A 17,412-nucleotide genomic window follows, 5' to 3' on the forward strand; every position below is an offset into this window, starting at 1 on the left:
GTTTTATAGTGGTCTGTCCCTGCCGCTTCGGTTGTCAGTTTCAGCTGTCCGCTGTAGTGGTTGGTATATTGGGTCCAGGTCGATGTGTTTGTTGATGGAGTTTGTGGATGAATGCCATGCCTCTAGCAACATGAATTCGACTGGGACAACACTACTATCATAGGGCAAGCCAGACAGAGAACAGCCAGGGAATTCCTAGAGGCATGGCATTCATCCACAAACTCCATCAACAAACACATCGACCTGGACCCAATATACCAACCACTACAGCGGACAGCTGAAACTGACAACCGGAAGCGGCAGGGACAGACCACTATAAACACCGGAGGAAACATCAAAGAAGCGCTTTGCAGGAGGCTCCCAAGCACTGATGATGTCGCCTAGCCAGGGGACGAAACGTTTGCAACAAAAACTTCCAGCTCGGCGAACAGAACCACAACGATAAGAATCAATATTTAGACTTGAAGTCTGTCAGATACAGACTCAGGCATTTACAGCACAGAAGGTGGCTGTTCAATACACCATGTGGTCAATAAAGATCAGATTATATAATACCCCATTTTCCAGCTCTTGGACCACAACTCTGGAGGCTATAGAAATTCAACAAATATCTAAATACGTACCACATATTGAGATGTTGACAACCACCATTTCAAACAGCGAGTTTCAGACACTTGTCACCCTTTCACCCACCAGCCCACTTCAACTTTATCTATGAATAGTCTTATTTTCAAATAAAGAAGCTATATTATTGCTTCACCAAGCCAATGAGAGATTCATACTTTCTGATGTGCGAGGCCTTTTGGACCCTGGAACAGCCTTGCGATATCACGGAGCTGCTCACCACTGGGCACAAATATCATCATGTGGTGGAGTTATTTGGCGTGAAGTAGGAAGAGAAGAACATGCAGCCAAGTATGTGAAGTAGACCAACCAGTATTAAGTGAGTGCTATGCAATGGTATTTCAACAGCCTTATAGTAAGATTAGATCTTGGCATATTTCAGATTACCATGCATAGTTGTATTTAGTTTATTATGCTTATTACATATGAAGGCTAACTCAAACTTGAAGAGTGTTCCTGACCATGCCTTTTCAAGGAGTCGGTTTTGAACCCAAACTCTTGGCATAAAACTGCATGACAGCAGACGTATCAACAAAATCTAGAGTGTTCAGGGTGAAAAGGAGCTATGTTTCTTTATAAAAGGGAAGCTCACCAATCATCCAAATCCCTGGTCAGTGAAAGTGAAGGAAGTAGCAGTGTTTTCTGATAAAACTGGAGAATATTGACCTGGCTAGGAACATTTGAAAGAAAGGGGAGGAGAAAAGAACAAGTGTAGAGGTTTTGGTCAGAAAATCCAAATCACATAGCCTTGGCTAAAGGCACTGCAGCTAATGAAAAGTGATCAGTGATAAACAAGAGATTGATGCTGAAGAATATGATCGCAAAGGATTGTCGTGCTGGAGGATATTTCACAGATAGGCAAGAAGGGAAAGGCTATGGAATAATTTGAAAACCAGGAACAGAATTGTAAAAACAAACCAATGGTGTTAATTCACATGGAGCATAGGATGTGGTCGATGGGACTTGATGGGAGTTAAGATTTGGACCAGATATTTAGATAACTGAAAAAGGTAAAAAATTAAAATCCAGTAGCATAAAAGAATCTGGACAATTCAGCAAATGGGTGGAGCCATATTCTCTATTTAAATCTTTGACTGAAACAGAGCTCATGGGACATATTTTAGAAATTACTTTGTGTCTATACATCCTACTGCAAGGGCAGTGCTAAGACAGATGATATAACATTATTATGGTGCTCGGTTTAACTTCAAATCCTCCTCCTTCAATAAAAAGATCATGGTAAATTAGGATTCCCATTGTGATTCCCTCAAATCGGAGCTCATTAATCCATTCAGAAAAGCACACATTTAATGATAATGCAGAAAGTACTTTGGCAGTGAGGGGATTATTTGTAATACCCAAATTAAATTCTAGAGTTATTACCAAAGATCTCCACAATCAATCCAAGAAAATAACAGAACTGAATACTGCACTAAGCCTTCCTAATCCTCCCTTCTATTCTTAATAAAACTAAAGCAAAACGAACTCAAAAGATCAAGTTTGGTAGCCCCTGAGAGTGGCTGTACAAAAGTCAATATTGCAATTTGTAAATTGCAATATCATGTTCAGGGACAACAATGCACCCAGCCACAGACAATCCTCCTTTCTACTGTTTATAAGTAAACCAACTAGCCAAACTAAATCAGATTCTGGTACATAGCGCCCAGGAAGCACTGGATTAGACAATGATAATTTCAGAAGGGAATTTATCAATTTAAAACAAAGTATAATTTTGCAGGCTAATCACAGACACTGTGGTGCTCACCAATTATAGAGGGTAATTTATTTACTACTTCAAGATAAACAAAAAGGGGCGCTGCAACAAAACTTAAATGACAACGAAATTTGCTAATTTTAATTCAGATATTGTTTTGCAGCTAATAATGCATCTTAGCCCAGAGAAAATAACATCCTTTTCTACTATTTTAACTTAAATAATTGAGTAAATTAGAAATGACAGCCCTTAAGGGGAACTGTTAGAAAAATCAATTACGTAGGGCCCACGGGGTGGGTGGGTAGGTAGGTGAGGTGAGGTGAGGTGAGGTGAGGTGAGGTGAGGTGAGGTGAGGTGAGGTGAGTGAGGTGAGTGAAACTCTTTTTATGGAGTCTCAGGGCCAGTCTAATTAGCAGTGGAGGAGGATGAACCATTGAGTCTGAACAATTGGCATTTTCCTTCCATCAGGTTTAGCTTACAGGATGATGCCAATAGGTCAAGTTACATTGGCTAGTTATTCATAATTACAAAGACGATCAGGAACTAGAGATGACCAGTCTGAATCAGTGCCCACATAAGTTTTCCCTAATGCACAAGCACCCAAACACAATTAATTGTCAAGGAGGAAAGTGACTGACAGAGATATTCACAATGACTAAACAAAGCCAACCATGGAAGACGACAGTGGAAGTGGGAGAAGGAAGTTCTGAATTTGAATAAATGCATCAATATCTGCACCAGATTTCCTAACTGTATAAAAAGAGATCAGAGAATATGCTGGACAGGTGATAGAAAGTCTGCAAAAGGATCTAGACAAGTGAACAGACAAAATTTTAACAAATGAAATAGAAAGAGTGCAAAATGTGAAGTTGACGGTTTTGAAATTCTTTTTCTCCTTCCCAAAGTGAGGCACAACAGTAAGCTGCAGTAGATTAGATTCCCTACAGTGTGGAAACAGGCCCTTCGGCCCAACCAGTCCACACCAACCCTCCGAACAATAACTCATCTCCTTCTGACTAATGCACCTAACACTATGGGCAATTTAGCATGGCCAATTCACCTGTCCTGCGCACCTTTGGACTGTGGGAGGAAACTGGAGCACCCAGAGGAAACCCACGCACAAGGGGGGGGATTATGCAAACTCCACACAGAATCACCCGAGGCAGGAATTGAACCTGGGACCCTGGTGTTGTAGTTCAGCAGTGCTAACCACTGAGCCACCATGCCACCCAAGGACCTCAATAGAAGGACCTCAGTGTGCATTGTATATGACAAAAAATTAGCAAGTATTTAGGGAGGCCATTGCAACTTATTGAAAGGCAGGTTAGGGAGGGCATGGGGTCGGGAGAGTGAGAGAAGCTTGTGAATCAAAGTAGGGAAGTCTTACTAGAACCCTGTGGGTTACTGGCAATACCATACATGGCGTACTGTGTATAGATTTTGTTGCCTGATGTGAGGAGGAATAAAGTCATAAATGAAGATGAAAATTACATCAGTCTCTTCTACTGTTGCAGGTTTAGCTTTCTTGAAGATTCTTCCTAAAGCGAAGTCTGTGAAAACCTGAACTCAGATTCAGATACTGCCATGGTTTTGGAGAGTTGGGAATGCTGCCACAGGTGAGCCAAGCAGGAGTTCTGTGAATGACCAGAGGCTCTTTTATTTCATTTCAACAAGTTGGGGTTCTTGACAGTGCTAAAAATGAACAAAGCTACTAAACATCTCCCTCTGTCTCCCAGTGCTGCTGTTTCAAAATGTCTGTGTTCAGATGATGATCTTGAATGTAAAAATAGCTGCTGTTTCAAACTGTCAAATCATGCTTCCTTATTAGATATTAGGTTAATCCCAGCTCGGGAACACAGACTCATTTTATTTTTAAAGCTTTAGACTGTTACAAGTGATTAACTTTTTAAAATGGTCTCAGCCATTAGCTTGATTAACTGTAATTCTTTCAGGTATTTGGTAAGATGATCTCTTTGGGCCTCAAGGAAAACCACTGTCAGTTAATTTCTGTTTATCCCTGGAAATGGTGACTGAATTTCACAAAAGATCCCTCATGATTCTCCGAGACAATGACAGTCCGGTCTCAGTTATGGTTGAGTCTTGTAAAACTTATTGCAACCATTTTAGAATGCAAGTCTAGTTTATTACGGATAACTTCATGCATGACAACCTGGGAACTCTACTTTCTTTGAAAGCAATAAGAGCCAGAATCCTGATCCCACACCTAGAGTTTCAGATGTTTTGCAGCTATTGTCTTCCTCTCAAAAGATACCTTCACAAAACAAAAAAAGTAGTATTTTGAAATTGTATCATGAGGGGCTGAACAGTTGCCCTTGGACTAGATCTCTTTCAATCAGCGCCGTACCCAGAAGGTGCATACATGGTGGTGGCCAATTTAGTGGCTGCCCTCTGGTCTGTTGCCCCTAATAAAATGCTTGCAGATCGTCCCGAAACTGTCCGCCCAATACCTTTACTTCCATCATTTAAAAAAAAAAGGTCAGAAGTGGGAATGTTCAGCACTTTGGGCTCTCTACAGCAAGACATGCAAATAACACCCTACAACTGCCAGGCAATGACATCTCCAACAACAACAGTTAGGAATTCTACAGTAAGTATCTCAGTTTCTGCCTGTCCGCCATCTATAAAATGCTAGGAGCATGATGCAGTGCTCCCCACTTGTTCGCATGAGTACAGCTCTAGCAACACTCAAAGCTTGACATGATCCAGGATAAATTATCTTGCTCCAATGGCATCTTATCATTCACTTTCGCTTCTGTCAAAAATTCGTACACTGCTGTTGTGCAGTGGAAACACAGCCATCATCTGCAGGTTGCCCTCCAACCTACACTCCCCATCCCGATTTGGAAATTTGTTGTTAGAGTCCTGGAACCGACAGCCCCATAGACTGCAATAATCCAAGGTGGCTGGCGAAAGTGAGGACTGCAGATGCTGGAGATCAGAGCCAAGATTAGAGTGGTGCTGGAAAAGCACAGCAGGTCAGGCAGCATCCAAGGAGCAGGAAAAATGACGTTTCGAGCAAGATCCTTCATCAGGAATCATATCTGATGAAGGGCTCTTGTCTGAAACATTGATTTTCCTGCTCCTTGGATGCTGCCTGACCTGCTGTGCTTTTCCAGCAGCACTCTAATCTTGAGTCCAAGGTAGTAGCTTACCACCACCCATACCTTAGTTACATAAGGCAGTTCATCAATGCATGACCAATGGTGACCAACGAGCCTGCAACTGCAAAATTTGAATGTATCAATGTCTGATCACACTTGAAGAGCAGAAGTAATATCTGAGGTCACTTGAGATTAGCAAACATCCTAAATATTGGGTGGGAGGTTGCTAAATAGCGAGCACCTTATTGTATAGGAGTGACTATTACCCCTAGGGGTGCAGTCCCTGAGGCCATATGTTGCTTAGAGAGAAAAGAAATCCCGTTACCAAAAGTTCACTAGGTGGCAGCTAGGCTCACTGGTCCATTTGCCACATGGCAACAGCACCCTACTGCTAGATAAAATGCCCATGAGGTAAGGAAGGTGTTCTTCATTGTTCCTTAACTGGCTCAACTGAACTTTGAAAGGTGATACATCTGCCAGCTTTCGGCAAAGCAGCCTTCCTGTAACATTTTTCCAGCCCGTCACTAAGGGACTGGTTAAGTAGTTTGATAAGCCACATAAACTTATGTTCAACCGCAAGGGAAATGATGTGCAAAACAAAACAATTGTGCTCTAAATTTCTTATGACAGTTTGAAATTTCCTTACCCCAGAATAAACTGGACCACATCTCAATTATTAGACTTTATACCAAACTATTGGAATTTCAGGCCATTATTTATTGTATTCCAGCAACATTAAGCCATTTATTATTCTCTACAATTTAGGAAACCGCCTCAGCTTAACAACACCTTTAAAAGATGCCTTCTTCTTTCCATGCTCATAATATTTGATGGTTAAAATTAGGAACTGGAGTAGGTCAGGAGCCTCTTGGGTTTCATCTACCATTCAATTAGATCATGGCTGATCTGCAGTTTAACTCCATTTTCCTGCCTTGGCTCCACAATCACTTGATACCCTCAATAAAGATTATAGGTCATAGCCTTAAAAGCTGCAATTATTCCAAGCAATTGTCCTTTGAAGACATGGCATCAAAATCCTGGAAGTCCATTCTCAAATGCACAATGGGTGTTAGCTGCATGGACTTCAGCAATTCGACAAGGCATCTCAAAACCATTGAATAGGCTTACAATAAACGCCAGCGGATTCAAGACCACCCACATCATATAAAAGGAAGGGAAAGATAGATTAAAGCAATAATTATTAATAAGCTGATGGTAGTTGTCTTTTTGACCATGTTCTAAAATTTACCTCTATCTGGGGTTGAGGGGCAGGGAGTTTGACAAATGACAGCAAACAGCATTCAAGAGTAACATTGCGTTGCAGTATGGAAGGGCCCTCTTCAGCCTGTTATACCTGTCCTCGCTCTCAGTACTACTACTCAGAACAAAATAAAATCTATCGTTAGCAGACCAAACCTCGCAGAAAAGCCTTCCTGACAAAGAAAATAAAAAAGGTGTTTAAATCTTCTATTCTAGTTTGTATCCATAGCTCATGATTTTAATGTTTTGCCTCACCCCATTCATTGGGTGCTACTCTATGCACAACTGTCATGTTCTGAGAAAATAAAGGGGCGAGATGCACATTTGAAAACCTTGTATGCTATTATGTTAAAAGTCATTAATCCCATGTAAAATTCCAATTAATGTAACTTCATGTATATACAATGGCACCAATAGTCTGCAGGTTTGATCATTTACATTATATTAGTAAGGTTCCTTGCTGTGGGCGTCTGTCATCAGCAACTGTTTGCTAATGTGAAAATGCTGGAAGGGTAATATTCATAAATACAACTGGAAAGAATTAGAAATTCAAAATGAGAAGGCTGCTTTATTGTGTGTTTTAAAGCAAGACTACTGCCTGCTCATTGAGACAGCCCAGTATCTCAGTCAATAAAGGGTTGTCAGAGGCAGCTTGTTCCTCATCATTAAGTAAGGCTCAACTCTTCCGTACTGTATTTATATATGTGCAGAGTAGGTTTTCAAGTACATTTCTTAGTGTAGTGTGCAAGACATCTCTTCACATGCTCAGTCTTGAGTGGTGTCTTCTTCACTGATGCTAGTTATCTGATTAATTCCATCATGACGGAGATCAATCTCATTACACCACAAAATAAAAACTAACAAAGGTGCTTTGGGGACAGTTTGGAACTGAACAAGACACATTCCTTATTTTTTAATGACAGAATTTGAGGTCAATGATCTGCACAGCCTTGAAAGCAATTGCAATCCACTGTTGTTTACATGGAGATTGGTTACTATAACAACAAAGGTGAACTATACTCCCTGTCCTGCAACAGTTCAACCGAGTTCTTGAGCATTATACAAATATTGACTGCGGTTAACGACCAGCAGCAGTGAGCTACCACAATAGGTGCTTTCAGTTGTGCACTGCAGCTGAATGCAAACACCCAATCCTCCTGTCATCAACTGACCTTGTCAAGGTAAATTTTCTGTGTTTACCAACAGCAGTATAATTTCACAAGGATGCTGAGTCTACATCACAAATTTGTTTTAAAATAGCAGCAGAATATTAGGCGTTACTGAATGCTGTATTCATGTCGGAGAATTTCTGGAGACTTGGGACATAATTCATGCTGGTGTGAGTTTACAGAAGACTCTGGTGAAGGTGTCATCTTTTAGGTTGAGGTTTTAAACCACATAAGATAACTGTAAACATTCCTATGGCATGATTATTGAAGAGGAGCTGATGAGCTGTCGCTAGAGTCTTGGCTAATATTGCCTATTATCCAACACTGATAACAGTTCCAGGTCATCACATGCCCAGAGTCAAAGAGGTGTGTTTGATTACTTCCTCTTCCCTGCAAACGTCCTGACCACAGGATTAAAAATAAATGTGCATCATGTAACCATCACAAACCTTGTCACAATTTGTTGTGTACTGTAGGGCTCCATAAGAGCAGCCCAAGCAGCAGGGGCCTGTTCTCAATTTACACGGCAGCTTGGCTTTGAAAGTTTGCATGCTACTTCCCCACATGCATAGATTCCATCTGGAGTCACAAACTGTTTCAGTGTAGTCCTGGTTAGCCTTTAGCCACTCCTAGTTTTTTTTGTGCTTCCTTAAATACTGCAGCAGTCCTTCATGCTAGCTGAACGAAGGCATGGGGAATGGTTTCACATATTAGGTATTAACCTGCATGATATGGTAGTTACGGTTACACATACCAATTGGATAGGAAGGGAGTAGAGTCTCTTTTGATTGCACTACATCTTAGTGTGGACATGCGGCACTGAAGAGTGATGTGTGTGCAATCAGTGGCATCCTGCAAGATAGGGAAACCCACAGTCTTCACAGCTACATGCACACTTCACATGCTTTGCTCCAGCAAGAAGTGAAACTTATTCATCGCTCTTGGAATATAAAGCCTTGGTCACTTTCCTCATGCATCAGATGACTGGTAAACCCATGACCACTTCCATCTAGAAAACCAAGGGCAGCAGATAAATGGGAACACTACCAGCTACAAGTTCTCCTCCAAGCCACTCACCATCCTGACTTGGAAATATATTGCTATTCCTTCACCTGTTGCTGGGTAAAAATCCTGGAATCCCCTTCCTAAGGGCATTGTGGGTCAACCCACAGTTGGTGGACTGCAGCGGTTCACCAGAGCCTTCTCAATGGCAACTAAGAAATGGGCAATAAAGGCTGGCCCAGCCAATAACGCCCACAACCTACAAGTGAATAAATAAATTCATACATACATCTGGGTGATACAGCAAATATCACCTGCGCCTGCCAACAAAGGGGCTGGCCCAATGGCTCATGGTTACATGACTGCACATCCAATGGCAATGCCTTCCTCACCCAGCAAGCCATGTTACATTTCAAGGAGCGCTCCCCATCTCATGCTTAGGGCTAAAGCTTACTCAAGGGCAGGGTTCATGCTTCTCTCTACCCGCTCCTGGTCTCTCTTACTATGGGTAAAATATTGGCAACAGAATGAGCAAGCATTTAATTGGTCATCAAGGGCCTCAACTGGTCTACAGAAGAGAGTGCTGCTTACCATTTCTGCTACAAATCAGTAAAATATCCACAAGAGTGGTCAAACACCACTGGACTTCTGTGAAGTTCAATTTTACACACCCACTTGCCAACCTATCCCATGGAGAAAGTGAGGACTGCAGATGCTGGAGATCAGAGCTGAAACTGTGTTGCTGGAAAAGCGCAGCAGGTCAGGCAGCATCCAAGGAACAGGAGAATCGACATTTCGGGCATGAGCCCTGCTTCAGGAATGAGGGAAGTGTGCCAAGCAGGCTAAGATAAGAGGTAGGGAGGAGGGACTTGGGGGAGGGGTGTTGGAAATGCGATAGGTGGAAGGAGGTTAAGGTGAGGGTGATAGGCCGGATTGGGGGTGGGGGCAGAGAGGTCAGGAAGAAGATTGCAGGTTCTCACCTAATCACCCTCACCTTAACCTCCTTCCACCTATCACATTTCCAACGCCCCTCCCCCAAGTCCCTCCTCCCTACCTTTTATCTTAGCCTGCTTGGCACACTTCCCTCATTCCTGAAGCAGGGCTCATACCCGAAATGTCGATTCTCCTGTTCCTTGGATGCTGCCTGACCTGCTGCGCTTTTCCAGCAACACATTTTCAGAACCTATCCCATGGGTCATGTAAAATTCCAGTAACTTCCCCCTGCTGATGATTAGGGAATTCCTCTCTGACCACCCTATGGATACAACTTATTTGTCAAAACCAATCTCCTCTCTTTGAGCAGTTCATTTTGTTTGATGATCTTGCCTCCAACAGGAATGTAAATTACTGCATATCTGTGTCTGGGAGCATTTAGTTTGTATAAGATTCTTGAGTCAGGACAGAGTTCTTTTGGACAAGATGCACAAAGACAATTAGGCCATTTAGCTCATTGAATCTGTTTCAACATTCGATCATGGCTAATGTGTTTCTCAACCTTATTCTCCTGTCTTCTCCGCATAACCTTTGATCCCCTTACTAAATCAAGAACCTCTCCCTTTCTTGAATACATACAATGACTTGGCCTCCACAGCCTTCTGTGACAATGAGTTTCACAGATTTACTACTCTCAGAATCATAGCATCCCTACAGTGTGCAAACAGGCCCTTCAGTCCAACAAGTCCACACCAACCCATCCAAAGAGTAACTCATCCAGACCCATTTCCCCTATCCTATATTTACCCCTGACTAATGTACCTAACCTACATATCCTTGGACACTATAGGCAATTTAGCATGGCCAATTCTTCCAACCAGCACATCTTTGGACGTTGGGAGGAAACCAGAGCACCTGGAGAAAACCCACACAGATACAGGGAGAACATACAAATCCCACACAGACAGTCGTCCCAGACTGGAATTGAACTCGGGTCTTTTACTCTGTGAGGCAGCAGTACAAACCACTGAGCCACCATGTTGTCCTCAGGCTGAAGAAATTCCTCATCTCTGTTCTAAAAGGTCACCTCTTCATGAAGAGGCTGTGCTCAAGTCCTAATTTCTCCTGCTAGTGGAAACATCTTTTCCATGTTCACTAACTAGGCATCTCAGTATTCTTTAAGTTTCAATGAGATCCCCTCTTATCCTTCTAAACTCCATTGAGTACAGATTCAGAGTTCTTAACTGCTCCTTATATGACAAGCCCCAGGATTATTCCTGTAAACCTCCTCTGAACCCCCTCAAAGGCCAGCACATCCTTCCTTTCATATGGGGCCCAAAACTGCACACAATATTCCAAAAGCAGTCTAACCAGAGCCTTATACAGCTTCAGCAGTACATCTCTGCTTTTGTATTTCAACCATCTTGAAATAAATGCTATTATAATATTTGCCTTCCTAACCGCCAACTGAACCCGCATTTTAACCTCAAAAGAATCCTTAACTGGGAGTCATACATGCTTTTCTGGTTCAGATTTCTGAAACATTTCCCCTTTTCAAAAATAGTCTATGCGTCTATTTTTCCTTTCAAAGCCCAAAACCTCTCCCCTTTCCACATTATATTCTCGCTGCCACTTCTTTGTCCACTCACCTACCCTGTTCAAATCTTTCAGCAGCCTCCCCACTTCACCAACACTATCTGTCCCTCCACCTATCTTTGTGCTGTTACCTGCAAATTTAGCAACAACATCTGCATTTCCTTCATCCAGAGAGTGTTAGCATATAACCTGAATAGCTGTGCTCTCAACACTGACCCCTGCGGAACTCCATTTGTCAACAGTTGCCATCCTGAAAAAGATCTTTTAACCCTACTTTCTGCCAGTCAGCCAATCCTTTATCATACCAGTACCTTGCCACTAACACCATTGGCTCTCTCCCAAATGCCACATCATTCCCTGAACATGTATAAATTTAAAGTCCAAAAATCAAACACTTCCGCTGGCTTAGAGGTCGTAGAAAGCATCATCCACAAATTGCTGGGTTATTAATTTTTAAGCAACTCAATTGTGGACTCCTTCCTGCCAAACATGCACGCAGCTGCAGATGTCTAGGAGACGTCACTAGCTGGAGTATTGATCTCTGAAACAACAGCACTGAGACCCAATCACCACCGCATTATTCTGCTTAATTCAAGCAAACAGTTGGCAGATATGAACTAATGCTGTCACCAAGCTGGCACCCAGTGTACTTGCATGACGAGCGTGTACAGCTTCAGTGGGTGCTATTTTGGAGGCAAAACAGCATGAGTCACGCTGAAAACCTGATTCAGGCACCACATTTTGAGGGCAAGATCCTTCTACTTCACATATACTGACAATGTGCAAACAGTGGCAGGAGAGGACTCATTCACAGCAGGTTTTTCCTAATCGGATTGTGGCTGCCATCTGTCTGTTCAAACCAGCATGAGTGTTTGAATGATATAAAGAGAGAGAAAAAAAAATCAGTTCCCCATTTAATGCTGAAAATGGAAGTCATCTTCATGAATGACAAAGCAAGCACATTTAAAAAAAACTCATTCCAACATTTCCCAGTCCTACTTTTGCCCATGCTGGGTTTTAGACTTCACAAGTAACAATGGCCTCTTTTGCCATCTCAAAAATGCAAGCTCATTTGACCCTGGTACTGCTCTCCATTTCAAAACACTGATTTTTCTCAGAGACTGTCTTTTCTAACCTATAAAAGAAAACTGAGTCTGCTGTTTTGCCTCCAATATCAAGCCAGTACGAGCAAGCCAAGAGTTTGGCCTTGGAGTTGTTCCATTTTCAAGGTGGAAAAATTATTTGGCGGGGGGGGGGGGGGTGCAGGGGGGCACTGAGATCGGTGTCCCTCTGAACCAGAGAGCATGACTTCAAATCCCACCTACTCCAGAGAGAGGTGTATAATAACAGGTTTATTAGAAAATATCAACACTCAGCACTGGGACTTTCAGGCTTTTCTGGAAAAGTAGACCCAGCTATGCCTGTTGTAGCAACTCAACCGCACCCTGAAAGGAACATTTAAATAATCCAGTCGGAATGTGGTCTCATTTCCCTTCTAGCATGCTTGCTCGGTATCCTGTTCTATTGGTGTGCAGAAAAGGTGGCACAGTGATGATCCCAAACCGTGAAGGCTATGTGAAAATCTCAGCTAGGATGAGATTAGCAAGTGAGCCTCATTTCATGGCCTGTGCTGGGGTAGCTTCTGACCATGTAGCTAGCCCAAGGTCCTGGTGACCCTGAAGTTTGACAGCAGCATCTCCACAGCACAGCGAAAATGACTGAAAGATAACTGCCATTAAATAGACTACCACTAAACAAACTCATATTTTGTTTCTGCACATATCCTACTTGCATCAAGATAAAAAAAAAACACCAAACTGTCACTATAAAGAAAACTTCACATTGATCTGACCTAGATAGTCAGGAATTCCAGCAAAAAAAATTAAGTCAATAAATAGCAAGAAAAGTAAGAGATAATTTAAAAAAGGTAGTGTAGATCTGGGTAGTATAATATCCTAATTTTATTACTGGCTCATTGCCCAAGAAGAGGGCAGTAATAAAGTTTGGTTTACTGCTGGATGATCATGCCATTTATAATATTGGAACATTTGCAATGGTGGAAGGTTTACGCAGACTAACTTTGCTAACCATAGATGGCTGTCCCTCACAAATGTAGCCAGATGTGGAGTGCCATAAGAATAGGTGTAGGGCTCACTACTTTTCATCATTTATATACGTGATTTGGATATGAACATAAGAGATCTAGTTAGTAAGTTTGCAGATGACACCAAAATTGGAAGTGTAATGTATAGTAAAGAAGGTTACCACAGATTACAATGGGATCTTGATCAGATGGACCAATAGGCTGAGGAGTGGCAGATGGAGTTTAATTTAGATAAATGCAAAGTGCTGCATTTTGGGAAAGCAAACCTTAGAAGGACTTGTACACTTAACAATAGGGAGCGTTGCTGACCAAAGAGACCTTGGAGTGCAGGTTCATAGCTCCTTGAAAGTCGAGTCACAGTAGATAGGATAGTGAAGATGGCATCTGGTATGCTTTCCTTTATTGGTCACAGCATTGAGTACAGGAGTTGGGAGGTCATGTTACGGCTGTACAGGACGTAGGTTAGGCCACTTTTGGAATATTGCATTCAACTCTGGTCTCCTTCCTATTGGAAGGAGACCGTGAAACTTGAGAGGGTTCAGAAAAGATTTACAAGGATGTTGCCAGTGTTGGAGGATTTGAGCTATAGGGAGAGGCTGAATAGGCTGGGGCTGTTTTCCCTGGAGCATCAGAGACTGAGGGGTGACCTTATAGAGGTTTATAAAATCATGAGGGGCATGGATAGGATAAATAGACAAAGTCTTAGCGAGTTTTAAGAAGATCTGTAGCTCAGGTTGAGGTTCTGGATGTAGGTTTGCTCACTGAGCTGGAAGGTTCATTTCCAGATGTTTTGTCACCCTACAAGGTAACATTTTGAGTGGGCCTCTGGGCAAAGCACTGTTGATAATTCCTGCTTTATATTTATATGTTTGGGTTTCTTTGGGTTAATTTTGTCATTTCCTGTGGTGACATCATTTCCAGTGGTGATACCATTTCTTGTTCTTTTTCTCAGGGATGGTAAATGGGAGTCTAACGCAATGTGTTTGTTGATAGAGTTCCGGTTGGAATCCCATGCTTCTAGGAATTCTTGTGCATGTCTCTGTTTGGCTTGTCCTAAAATGGATGTGTTGTCCCATTTGAAGTGGTGTCCTTCCTCATCTGTATGACCCACTCTCACTAGTATCCTTACATACAGATAAGGAAGAATATCACTTTGACTGGGACATCACATCCATTCTAGAACAAGCCAAACAGAGACACGCAAGAGAATTCCTAGAAGCATGGCATTCCAACCAGAACTCTATCAACAAACACAGAGTTAGACCCCATCTACCACCCCCTGAGAAAAACAGAAAATGGCATTATCACTGGAAGTGATGTCACCACAGGAAATGACAAGACCAACCCAAAGAAACTGAAATATATAAATAGAAAGCAGGAATTATCAACAGTGCTTCACCTGGAGGTCTACTGAAGATGTTACCTAGTAGGGTGATGAAGCGTCTGGAAATGAACCTTCTAGTTAAGTAGCAAACCTACATCCAGACAAAGTCTGGACAAAGGGCGCAGTCGAGAACTAGAGGGTATTGGGTGATGTGTGTAATGAGTGAGCTGTCAGAGGAAGTGGTGGAGGTTGGTACACTTGCAACATTTAAAGGGCATTTGGATGATACCACAAAATGATTAAGAAGGCTTTACAGAGATATGGGCCAGCTGCTGGCAAATGGGACTAGATTAGATTGGGATATCTGGTCTTCATGTACCAGTTGGACCATGCTGTACATCTAGATTAGATTAGATTAGATTAGATTACTTACAGTGTGGAAACAGGCCCTTCGGGCCAACAAGTCCACACCGATCCGCGAAAGCGCACCCACCCAGATCCATTCCCCTACACCTAACACTACAGACAATTTAGCACAGCCAATTCACCTAATCTGCGCATTTTTGGACTGTGGAAGGAAACCGGAGCACCCGGAGGAAACCCACGCAGACACGGGGAGAACGTGCAAACTCCACACAGTCAGTCGCCTGAGGCGGGAATTGAACCCAGGTCTCTGCGCTATGGCAGCAGTGCTAACCACTGTGCCACCGTGTCACCCACTCTGAGAGTCCATGTAATATGAAGAATTACTAAAGGCAGTCATTTAGTTTTGCTGATATTGACACTAGTAAAAAGGCATGGAGTATTTTCCAAGGCTCAAACGCCATGCTCTCACTTTATTCGTGCTTCCAGAGGTAATTTTGTTTCCATTGGCAACCTCCGCAAAATAATTTGAGAGTCACTGCAAAACTAAAAGCCAAAAAAAGGGTTAATAATTCAACTCAGAGCAAAACAGAATGGGAATCCGAAATTCAAATTTCTTACAAAATGATATACCTTATTAACTCAGCCAAATTGGTTTTTCAACAGAATAATTTAAGCACAATAGAACAATTTAAAATACAGTTTCTCTTAATTTCAAATTCTGACATTCCCTGGCTACATGAGGTGACTCATACACACATACATCTCAAATTTCAATAGACAGGGTAATATATCTAATTTACAACTCGAGTGCATTAACAGAGTTACCTAATTACAATGGATAGACCCATCAGACTCTTAAATAAGCCACGGTGGTATTTTCCCGTTCTCTCTCCACCCCACTCCCCAAACACCCTCCTGCCCAAGTGGTGACCAAAGCAACGGTCCCCTTTAGCTATAAACATCCTCCACTATCGGGCTCACTCTGTGTCCATAGAAATTGTCAAGCACCATTTTATTTGTTCCCACAACACACAAACCAAAGGCAGGCTCACTTCCCAATGTGCTAACAGGTATCCTGTTTAGACAATGCAACGAGGGTCAAAACGTTTACACATCGATATTGAAATTCAAACAGGAATGCCGGTCCACACTCAAATAACAATCAGCAACCCCCCAAAAAAGATTATTAACTTCCCAACTGATGATATAGCCAAGGAGTCATTTCAAAGAACTGCTGTCCCCACAGAATCAGATTTCAATTTAAGCTTCCTGAACAAGGTTAGAAGCACAGGGAGTTAATAATTTAAATGTCTGTCCACAGGTTCACGTAATACCTAATGTGAAGCAGAAAGCTAGTAATTTGCTTACCAATAAGCCAGGTCCTTCTCAGGTTCACTGAAACTTTTCAGCCATTAAACCTGCTGTACTTTTGTCTGGAGGTGAAGAGTCAGTGCTTTTATTTCCTCTCCTTGTCGGTTGAACTTTGCTCTTGCAGGTATATATCAATACAGCCAGTTCTATCACCGCCACCCTGCTTCTCTAATTCCAGAGCCCTTTTTTTGCTGGACAGACCAGTATCACTACGTCACTTGTTGGCCGGCTGCTTCTGCTCAGTGCTCTATTTTTCAGTGAAGTGGCTGCACAGAGCAGTGTTAACACCCTGTACTGCAGGTAGATACAGTAGAGACTGGCTCTACAGGTGGGAGGGACTTAAAGCAGTCAAACAGGCTGCAAACAGCTGTTATTTAAATAGACTGGGACATACTTTTTATATCTCAGCTGTCATTTAAATTAACTGAATATTCCATCGCTGTTGTTTACCAACCTCTCCAGCACACAGTTCAATAATTAAACAGGTATTATAACATGGATTTGTATAGACTTTGTCATTTACTCATCATGGGCGTGGGGTAGTGTCTGAGGGTGGAAGGGAAGGTAGGACAAAGAATAGAGGAAACAACAATAAAGGATTGAACAAAGAAATTAGTTATTACAGAGGCTTTTTGAAAGAAGGGAGAGCATCCACATAAAGGTTTTGAACTAGTGTGCATAAGGAGAAATTAAATGAAGAAACAGAGGCACACAAGTTTTGTGAAAATGTGTTGTAACTGGTCAAATGATGCTTAGAGCACTGGGAGTGATTAACCACTGCTCAGAGTGGGAATAGAGAACATTAGTACACGCATCTAATTGGTTGA

The 17,412-nt window shown here is 42.2% G+C and overlaps 1 protein-coding gene across 1 annotated transcript in view; it reads right to left on the reverse strand.

Moving 5' to 3' along the window:
- The window catches only part of eps8l2 (EPS8 like 2), a 165,620-nt gene extending 148,688 nt beyond the window's left edge, over window positions 1-16,932 (reverse strand). Inside the window, exon 1 of the mRNA XM_043706415.1 lies at window positions 16,583-16,932. The gene's annotated coding sequence lies outside the window, so the exon portion shown is untranslated. The remainder of the gene's footprint in view (window positions 1-16,582) is intronic.
- Between the last annotated feature and the right edge of the window lie 480 nt (window positions 16,933-17,412).

This window comes from Chiloscyllium plagiosum, chromosome 16 (assembly GCF_004010195.1).
Source record: "Chiloscyllium plagiosum isolate BGI_BamShark_2017 chromosome 16, ASM401019v2, whole genome shotgun sequence".
In the NCBI taxonomy this organism is placed as follows: Eukaryota; Metazoa; Chordata; class Chondrichthyes; order Orectolobiformes; family Hemiscylliidae; genus Chiloscyllium; species Chiloscyllium plagiosum.